The sequence below is a fragment of the Rhinopithecus roxellana genome, chromosome 11 (assembly GCF_007565055.1).
Source record: "Rhinopithecus roxellana isolate Shanxi Qingling chromosome 11, ASM756505v1, whole genome shotgun sequence".
Lineage (NCBI taxonomy): Eukaryota > Metazoa > Chordata > Mammalia > Primates > Cercopithecidae > Rhinopithecus > Rhinopithecus roxellana.
Window position 1 is genome coordinate 95,791,262 of NC_044559.1, and position 9,592 is coordinate 95,800,853.

Below are 9,592 nucleotides of genomic sequence, written 5' to 3' on the forward strand. Positions count from 1 at the left end.
CGTTGGTCAACAAAGGGCCCAATTCTTCTTCATGACAATGCCCAACCGCACGACACACAACTAACGCTTCGAAAGCTGAAAGAATTGAGCTATGAAGTTTGCCTCATCTGCCATATTCACCTGACCACTTGTCAACTACCACTTCTCCAAGCATCTCGACAACTATTTGAAAGGAAAATGCTTCTAAAACCAGCAGGTTTTTGGAAAGCAGAAAATGCTTTCCAAATCCCAAAGCATGAATTTTTAAGCTACGGGAATGAACAAACTTATTTCTCGGTGGCAAAAATACGTTGATTATAATGCTTCCTATTCTGATTAATAAAGATGTGTCTGAGCCTACTTATAATGATTTAAAATTCATGGTCCTAAACCGCAATTACTTTTGCACCAACCTAATACTTTATATAAATGGTACTATGATATAATAATTACAGTGACATGATTTGCAAATACTAAAATATTTGGCTTGCCTTGTTCTGTAAAATATATGCAATACAATTATTAATCCTTCATAATGTTGATAAGAATAATTTCCAAGTAACTTTCAAAAAGTAATCACTTCTAGATGTATCTCTAATAACAGCAAAAACAACACACTTCTAGATCTATAACTGGCATCTATCAAGACTAATTTTGGCAGGCACATAATACAACACACTTCCACAAGAGAAAAAAAAATAGACATAAAAGCAACACAGCCTTCACCATAATTTTTAAAGCATTAATATATTTCCACAAATATACCTTTTGAACTATATATAAAATAATCCTTGAGGCAGCCTGGGTTCCAAATATATTATCCTGAAATTGACAGAAAACAAGTGATAGGTGTACATCCATTTTTCTTTTAAGTTTCAGAAGAAAAGGAAAATCAATAGTATGTTATATTAGCCCCATGGCTAACATTAACATGTTTGACATAAAAAGTAAGTATTCTTCAACTTCAAGAAAGGAAAAGATTGTTCTTTGGCTCTAGTCGTGAGCTGGAAACAAGTAACCACAAAACCAGTTTTAAATCTACCCCAATCAATCCTTAAAGTCTATTCAACATTTCCACTTAAGTACTTTGTCAACAAAGTAAGCCAATCAGCAACTGCCCGCTTCAGTACCTTTGCTCCTCAAAGCCCGTCAGTCTCTAAACTCTAAAGCTGGCTAATCCTTAAATTTTTGCACTTTTCAAAATCAGCCAATCTCAAACTCTGTGCTTCCTCAAAACCCTATATAAAAACATCTCTGCGTGTTTAAAGGACCATGTTCTGCAAACATGGTTCTCCCCTACTCAGCAAGTATGGTTTACCAAAACTCAGATAAGTTTCTAGTTAAGTCAAATTAGAATGGGCTTACAAACACTGAATTACCAATGATTCAAGTGGCAACATAAGTATCAAGAGACCTAAAATTGAGTTAGGCAAAGACTTTGTGAATTTATCCAGAAATTGTCAGATTTATTTATTGGAGAATATCTGAAGACGCAGAACAGCTCAGTGGAAACAGCCAAACTACATTATGAGTTGGGTGACACTGAATAGGTTATTTAATATCTCGAAACCAGTTTCCTTTTCTATGAAATGAGAGTAATAACTCTATTTCACAGTACTGTCAAGAAGATTAAATGGGATAACAATAACTGGTAACTTTAAAAGATTCCTAGGTATAAAGTTCTAGATTTGCTTTCATCACTAACTTGCTAACACATATGGAAAGTCATTTAACCTAAGTCTGTTTCTTCATTGGTCTAATAGTGAGGATAATGCACGCCCTACACATTTTATGGACTGTTCGTAACAATCAAAAATGAAAATTAATGTGAAAAGGATTTTGATAGATATAAACTATGAAACTCTGAGATAGCTAATTTAACATACACAACAATAAAGGGAATTCACACTAGGAAACATGTTACAATCCAGGATTATATAAAGTCCAGATTAAATTAATTTTAGTAAGAAATATATTCATAGCCAAAAACAAATGTAAAAACACTAGACACACTGGCAACCAAAAAAAATTCAAGGCTACTATTATTAGATTCAAGAATTATTTCCCATTCAGTAAAAGAACCAAATTAGCTCAGCTATCCAACAGACTAAAAGCAGTACAACACAATCCTTTGTCCAAGTCAGGCATATTTGCCACTTAAACCTACCACCTCCATTTCTAAAGTATTAAAAAAAAAAAAAGAGGAACAGAAGGAAGGAGGGAGGGAGGAAGGGAGGGAGGGAAGGGAGAAAAGATATTACAGGATTTCTCAACATCAGGAGTACTGACATTTTGAAGTGGATAATTTTCTGTTGTTGAGATGTTGTCTTGTACATTGTAGGACATTCAGTGACATGCTATAATGGCCTCAATCCACTAGATGCTAGGAGTAATGCCCCTACACACAAATGTGACAACCAAAAATGTTTTCTACACATTGCCAAATGTCCCCAGAGTGTGTTGGAAAGTAAAAAATCATTCTGAGTTCAGATTCATCACAGTATCATCTTCCAGTATTTATTTCACACTGATTGGTGGCTTGCAATGCAAATTGAAATTAACAGCTTTGCAATTTAAGAACCGAATAAACAAATACTCCCTGTAGAATGGTAACAACTTGAAGAATAATAGCTAGGTAGTTATGGTTAAATTATTCCTTTCATCAACATACTGGTTTTGCTTAACATTCCCTAAGAATTTTCTTCTGGGTGTTTTGGGGTTAAAACTTGGTTAACCTGTCACTAAAGCATAGTCTCCACCTAGACTTACTAATTATTAGCCATTAGTGTTATGTGTTAAAATCAAACCTAAAGATTTTAATCTCTTTTTTTTTTTTGAGATGGAGTCTTGCTCTGTCGCCCAGGCTGGAGTGCAGTGGCTGGATCTCGGCTCACTGCAAGCTCCGCCTCCTGGGTTAATGCCATTCTCCTGCCTCAGCCTCCTGAGTAGCTGGGACTACAGGTGCCCGCCACCTCGCCCAGCTAGTTTTTTTTTTTCTGTATTTTTTAGTAGAGACGGGGTTTCACCGTGTTAGCCAGTATGGTCTCGATCTCCTGACCTCGTGATTCGCAAGCAACCAAATGTGAAATGAAGCAAAACTAAGTGCTACTTATATAAATTATTTAAACATATTCAAACATTTACAGTGTAAAGTACACAAACAAGCATCCAGCTACTACTGCAAATATATACGAGTTGAAGATAATAATGCAAAAAAAAAAAAAAGTGACTGCAAGTAGAATTTTGATGAAAACAAAAAATGGGGAAAGGAGTCCCTATTTAATACATGGTGCTGGGAAAACTGGCTAGCCATATGTAGAAAGCTGAAACTGGATCCCTTCCTTACACCTTATACCAAAATTAATTCAAGATGGATTAAAGACTTAAATGTTAGACCTAAAACCATAAAAACCCTAGAAGAAAACCTAGACAATACCATTCAGGACACAGGCATGAGCAAGCACTTCATGACTCAAACAACAAAAGCAATGGCAACAAAAGTCAAAATTGACAAATGGGATCTAATTAAACTAAAGAGCTTCTGCACAGCAAAAGAAACTACCATCGGAGTGAACAGGCAACCTACAGAATGGGAGAAAGTTTTTACAATCTACCCATCTGATAAAGGGCTAATATCCAGAATCTACAAAGAACTTAAACAAATTTACAAGAAAAAAATCAAACAACCCCACCAAAAAGTGAGCAAAGGATATGAACAGACACTTCTCAAAAGAAGACATTTATGTAGCCAACACACACATGAAAAGATGCTCATCATCACTGGTCATCAGAGAGATGCAAATCAAAACCACAATGAGATACCGTCTCACACCCGTTAGAATGGCGATCATTAAAAAGTCAAGAAACAACAGGTGCTGGGGAGGATGTGGAGAAACAGGAACACTTTTGCACTGTTGGTGGGATTGTAAACTAGTTCAACCATTGTGGAAAACAGTGTGGCGATTCCTCAAGCATCTAGAACTAGAAATACCATTTGACCCAGCCATCCCATTACTAGGTATATACTCAAAGGATTATAAATCATGCTGCTCTAAAGACACATGCACATGAATGTTTACTGTGGCACTATTCACAATAGCAAAGACTTGGAACCAACCCAAATGTCCATCAATGACAAAGCGGATTAAGAAAATGTGGCACATATACACCATGGAATACTATGCAGCCATAAAAAAGGATGAGTTCATGTCCTTTGTAGGGACACAGATGAAGCTAGAAAACATCATTCTGAGCAAACTATCGCAAGGACAGAAAACCAAACATCGCATGTTCTCACTTATAGGTGGGAATTGAACAATGACAACACTTGGACACAGGGTGGGAAACATCACACACGGGGACCCATGGTGGGGTAGGGGGAGGACGAAGGGATAGCATTAGGAGATATACCTAATGTAAATGACGAGTGTAATGGGTACATTTCACCAACATGGCACATGTATACATATGTAACAAACCTGCATGTTGTGCACATGTACTCTAGAACTTAAAGTATAATTTAAAAAATAAATAAATTTAATTCAAAAAATTATTTAAATGCTCAGTATGTACTATCACTGGGCTAGACACACTGTTTTCAACAACAATCTTCATATATATAAAATTACTCATAAAATAGTTTAAAATTTGCTTGTGCAAATGTAAATTGTAAAAGGAATCTGACTTACTATCTAGGATGTTATATTTCACATGGTCAGTGTTAGAAACAGAGGCTCCTGTTGTTTTCAGATAGAACTTACCATCATTCCCCTCTGCTGGGAGCTACCTGACACAATTAAATAACCATCAACCTGCCCTCACTGAGCCTGAACTTAAAAGTCAATATCGCCTGAGCATCAGTAGACTATTGATTATGCAATTTTACTTTATACCATATGTGGGTATCTGATGTTCCTGGGAAACTAACTGCAAATGTGGTATAAATAAAGACTAATCATTTCAACTCCATTAAATGTAGGGAAGCTACAAGAGCAGATTTAAAATGTTGTGAACTGCAAAATCAGATGGCACCCCTCTACATTTATGTTAGTAGAGGGCTCCTGTTTAGGAGTAATCATATATTGGGTTATTTAGATACCTTCCCAATGAAAGCTTACAACAAAATATAATTTTATATATTTTTAAAAATTCTGAAATTAACCATAAAATCTACAGCAGTGCAATTTTATACAATCCTTAAATGGTTTAAATTTGAAATATTCATGTTAGGAAGTAATAAAATTGTGACAACTGTTGAGGTTATGGTATGCCGTGAAAGATCTACAGGAACAAGACACATCTTTTTTTGTATTGTTCTAGTCTCCATGTTCTACAATGTTCCAGCTATACGAGATGTAATCTGCAATTCCACCTATGATATATATCACCAGATCCCCTTTCTATGACCAAAAAAAAAAAAAAAAAAAAAAAAAATACATGTCAATGTTAGAGATAGTCAGCAGAGAAACTCAAACTTATTCCAATATGTGGAACTTTGGCGTGATATACTTAAACTGGTGGAAACCTGCCTGAATACCTCACCCAGCCCCTCCATCACCCTCTATTATGCAAGCTGCAACATTTCAAGCCAACTCCCTTATTTCTCTGGTGAGCACTGTCAACACTGAGGTAATAGAACTGAAAAAACTCATCACTTCACAAGGATAGTCAAACATCAGAATTTATTTCATTTGGTAAAAATTCTATCATTGCCAAATAAAACTAATATAAATATAGTAAAATATGCATGATTTTGAGTAATTCTTTTGTTGAAAAGGACTCTTGGGGAGCCTCAACTTCATCCTGCAACAGCTTAGGCATTCTTCTGCCCCTCTGCCCTTTTCATGCCCCATCTCACAAGTCATGGAAGCTGAGGAGGGGAGGGTGCAGAAAACCAGAATGGACTAATCAGCATGTATTTACGGATTTAGTCTACCCTAATCTTATTCCCACAGGTTTTTCCTCATACTCTGCTCCTCTAGGTAAAGAACTATGTTTTATTCATCTCTGAACTTCCAACACCTAACCAAATGCCCAGCATATAAAGTCATCCCTAACAACTACTGCACAGCAGGCACTGGATTAGGGACTAGAGATAGAGAAGTTAAAGAGATAGACCTTGCCCCCATGGAACCTACAGTGGCAGAATGGGCAGGGGAATACCAGATACTGGCTGCATGAACCCAATCAGGTACATAATGAAAGACCAGTTAGCACAGTCCCACTGCCTATTTCTCCCACAGCCAACCAAAGCTTAGATGAAAAACAAAAGCAGACTTTCTCTTCAGAAAAATAAATGGGTATCTGCAACCCTGACCATTCCCCTGAGTTCCAAATTCACAGGCATGCATACTCAACATGTTCACTCGGAGGTGGTTACAGGGATTCAATGCATGGACTCCAAAGCCACACTGCTTAGGTTTGAATCCGAGCTACATCACTCACAAGCTGGGTGACTTCAGACAAGTCACTTATAACCTCTTTTTGCCTCTATTTTCTCATGTGTAAAATGGGGACAATAATGGTTGCTTGCACATATAATTCTTATGATGATTAAATGAATTAATATAGGTAAAAGTAGTTAAAACCCTGCCTGGGACTTGGTTTACACTTACATAGTACTTACTGTTTTCACTAGCACTGTTCTTATGACTATGTCTAACAGGCATTTAGAACTTGTGCAAAACTAAATTTGTAATTTTCCTCAGTAAACAGCACCACTATACTTCTAGTTGTTCCAGGCTAACCCCAACAAATCATCACCTCCCATTTCCTCAAATTCCACATCAGCTCATCCTGTCAGCTCTACCTTCAAAACGCATCATCAGTTCTACTGCCTACCATCATCTCCACAACTCCTACCCCAGCCCAAACCACCATCATCTCACCCGCAGGGCACAGCAGCTGTCCCCCATTTTCACTCCACCCCACCCACTCTAATCTACAGTTAATTCTCCATATAATAAAACTTAAATCAGACACCAGTCCCTTGATGCAAACCTTCCAATGGTTTTCCACCACAGTTAGAATAACACCTTTACTTCACCACAGCCTACAAGGGACCCCACGGCCTGCCTGGCCCTTGACCATCATTGGCCACCACTTTCCCCCTTCCCTGCTGTGCTCTAAACACTCTCGCTGTGTCTGGACCACTCGGAGCATTGTTCTGTGCTGTTCCTGCTGTGAGGCCGAAACTACAGTCACCTGGAGCCTGGACTCTGACGTCAGACCACCCACGTTCAAATAGTCTCTACAACGTTTTAGCTGTGCAACCTTTGGCAAATTCTAAATCTTTCTGTGTGTCAGTTGCCTCATCTATGAAATGGAGATATTAGGTTATACCGTAAGACTTGTAAAACTCTAATTTAGTGTTCACAATAGTGACTTACATATGGTAAGCTCTACTTTTTCTAAGTGTTCATTGCTATTATTGTTCCTCTCTGAAACCTTCTTACCTCAGGCTTTTTCCCTCACACTTCAATTGATTCAAGTGTCCCTGCCTTTGAATGGCTCTTCCTGACAGATCCTACCAAAAACAACTTTCCCTGTTCCCCCACTGTCCTCCTCTCTTCTTCCTCCCCTTCACTGCACTTAGGACTGAAATTACATTATGCACGTATTGTATTGTTCGTTTATTTCCCACTGCAACATGAGCCCTGCTAGGCTGGAGGCTGTCTTCTTTACTGCTCTATTTCTAAAGATTTCTGACTCACATCTCATCCAGGCTAGGGGACCAATGCAAATCTCCTAATAACAATAGCACACTTAGAAGGCCTTTCATTTGCACACTCGTGATCTTATTTGATCCTGGAAAAACCAACAGCAGATATACCATCAGCTCTCATTTTAGATTAGAAAAACAAAGTTCCAAGTTTGGGTGACTTGTCCTTGGACGCGAAGCTAGTTAACGAATAGAACAAAAATTAGAAGCCCTGCTTTCTGATTCAAAGGCTCCTCCCATCCGGATGAAAGGATATCACACTCCTGAAATGAATTTACAGAAATGTGAACTCTCGAGCTCCTGTATAAATACACCCTGAAGTGTGCACAGTATTCTTCTCTTCAAAGTTCCTGACGAATACTAGTCCCGGAGTTTGAGAGGCATTATAGTCTAGAAACAACTAATCGATAATGTACTACCCCTTGACCAAAATATTCAAGCAGTCAGATACGATGATTGGATATTCTCATTCTTTTAATTTTTTACAACAATCCTTAAAACTCAGTGAGTCTATGTTGTGTATAATGTGCTAGTTCCAGCATACTGAAAGCTTCCTCTGCAAAACCCAGACAAGGGGGGGCACTGTAATTGTCAAGAGTACCATGCTAACGATACCTGTTACTTCTTGGGATCCTCGTTCTATCAAGTTTACTGACAACAGTTCATATCACCCAACAGGCTCCAGTGTGGTATAGGATTAGATGGATGGAAGGTTGCCGGGGGTAGGCAAAATAGTGAAAAAGTTCCCCGTCTACAAGATTCCTGGTCAAATGGCCAGTGGCTACCACATTCCTCAGAATAACCAAGTGTCTGTGTATAAGCTTTCTCTTAGCAAATTTACACACTTGTGTTATCTCACATGTTCCTAGTGCTGTGGGAACGACCATTAGGGAGGCCTGAGGCTGCTGTATCTCCATTTTTTACAAAAAGAAAACTGAGGCAAGTGGTTATCTTATAAATGTGTCCACGACGACCTGGTCACTTGCGGGATCCCAACGGCCAGGACATAGGATTCCTAGTCTCTGAGAGGAATCCTCCATCCCCGACTTTACGTGCCAAACTCCAGGGCTGAGAGGGAGAAGAGGAATCTAAGTCCCTTTATCACAGAAGAAAAAAAGGGACTCTCCATTTGGACTTTCCGCCCCTTCTAAGGCCTCGCTCCCAGGCTCGGGGACGCTCCCCGCCCCGGGGAAAAAGGTGCTAGCCCTGCCCCACGGGGCGCGGCCTCGCCTCCCGCACCCCAGATCCCTCCCGCCCAGCAGGGCGCGCTGCCACTCTGAGCAGGCACCTGTCCCTTCGCCACAGTCGGCGGCTACCCAAGGAACTGACGCCCCCACAGCCACCACCACCGCCGGGGCTGCCAGCTGCCAGCGGGCCCCGCAAGCCCAAGGAGCTGCAGGAATCCTCGTAAACTTACAGTTTTCCTACAGCGTGCGCGTCACGGCGGGGTGACGTCACGGGCCCAGCGTTCAGGGAGGTCAGGCCAGCTGGCGCGGGCCGCTTGGCCCCCAGGCTCCGCCCTCACCCCGCCCCCGGCGCTGCGGCGGGAGACACGCCCCCGAGCTCCACGCCCCCGAGCTCCACGCCCCGCCCCGTCGCGGACACAGCGCGCGGGCGCAGAAGGCCTCAGAGCCCGCATGCTGGTGGGCTTCGCCGGCCGGGGCGCCTGCGGCGGCCTCTCCTCTACCAAAGCCTCACTCAAAGCCCGAAGCCGGGGTTAGCGTAGGAGGAGGGGCCGACAAAAGGGGACAGAGACCTTCAGAAATACTGTAAACAAGCTGTCGCCCTGGGGGCTGGAGTAGGACGCCTGGGTTGTGAGGTAGTTTTTCCACAGACATTGCCCGCCTTCCTCACGTGTTCGTTAAAAGTTCTCCACGTGTGGAAACAGCCGTT

General features: G+C 40.7%; 1 protein-coding gene across 3 annotated transcripts in view; it reads right to left on the reverse strand.

Moving 5' to 3' along the window:
• Positions 1 to 9,221, reverse strand: part of ZNF438 (zinc finger protein 438) — a 192,931-nt gene extending 183,710 nt beyond the window's left edge. For 2 of the 3 annotated variants that reach the window (XM_030940669.1, XM_010357038.2), the window contains exon 1: positions 9,117 to 9,221. The gene's annotated coding sequence lies outside the window, so the exon portion shown is untranslated. The remainder of the gene's footprint in view (positions 1 to 9,116) is intronic. The other variant, XM_030940667.1, reaches the window with a different exon arrangement.
• Between the last annotated feature and the right edge of the window lie 371 nt (positions 9,222 to 9,592).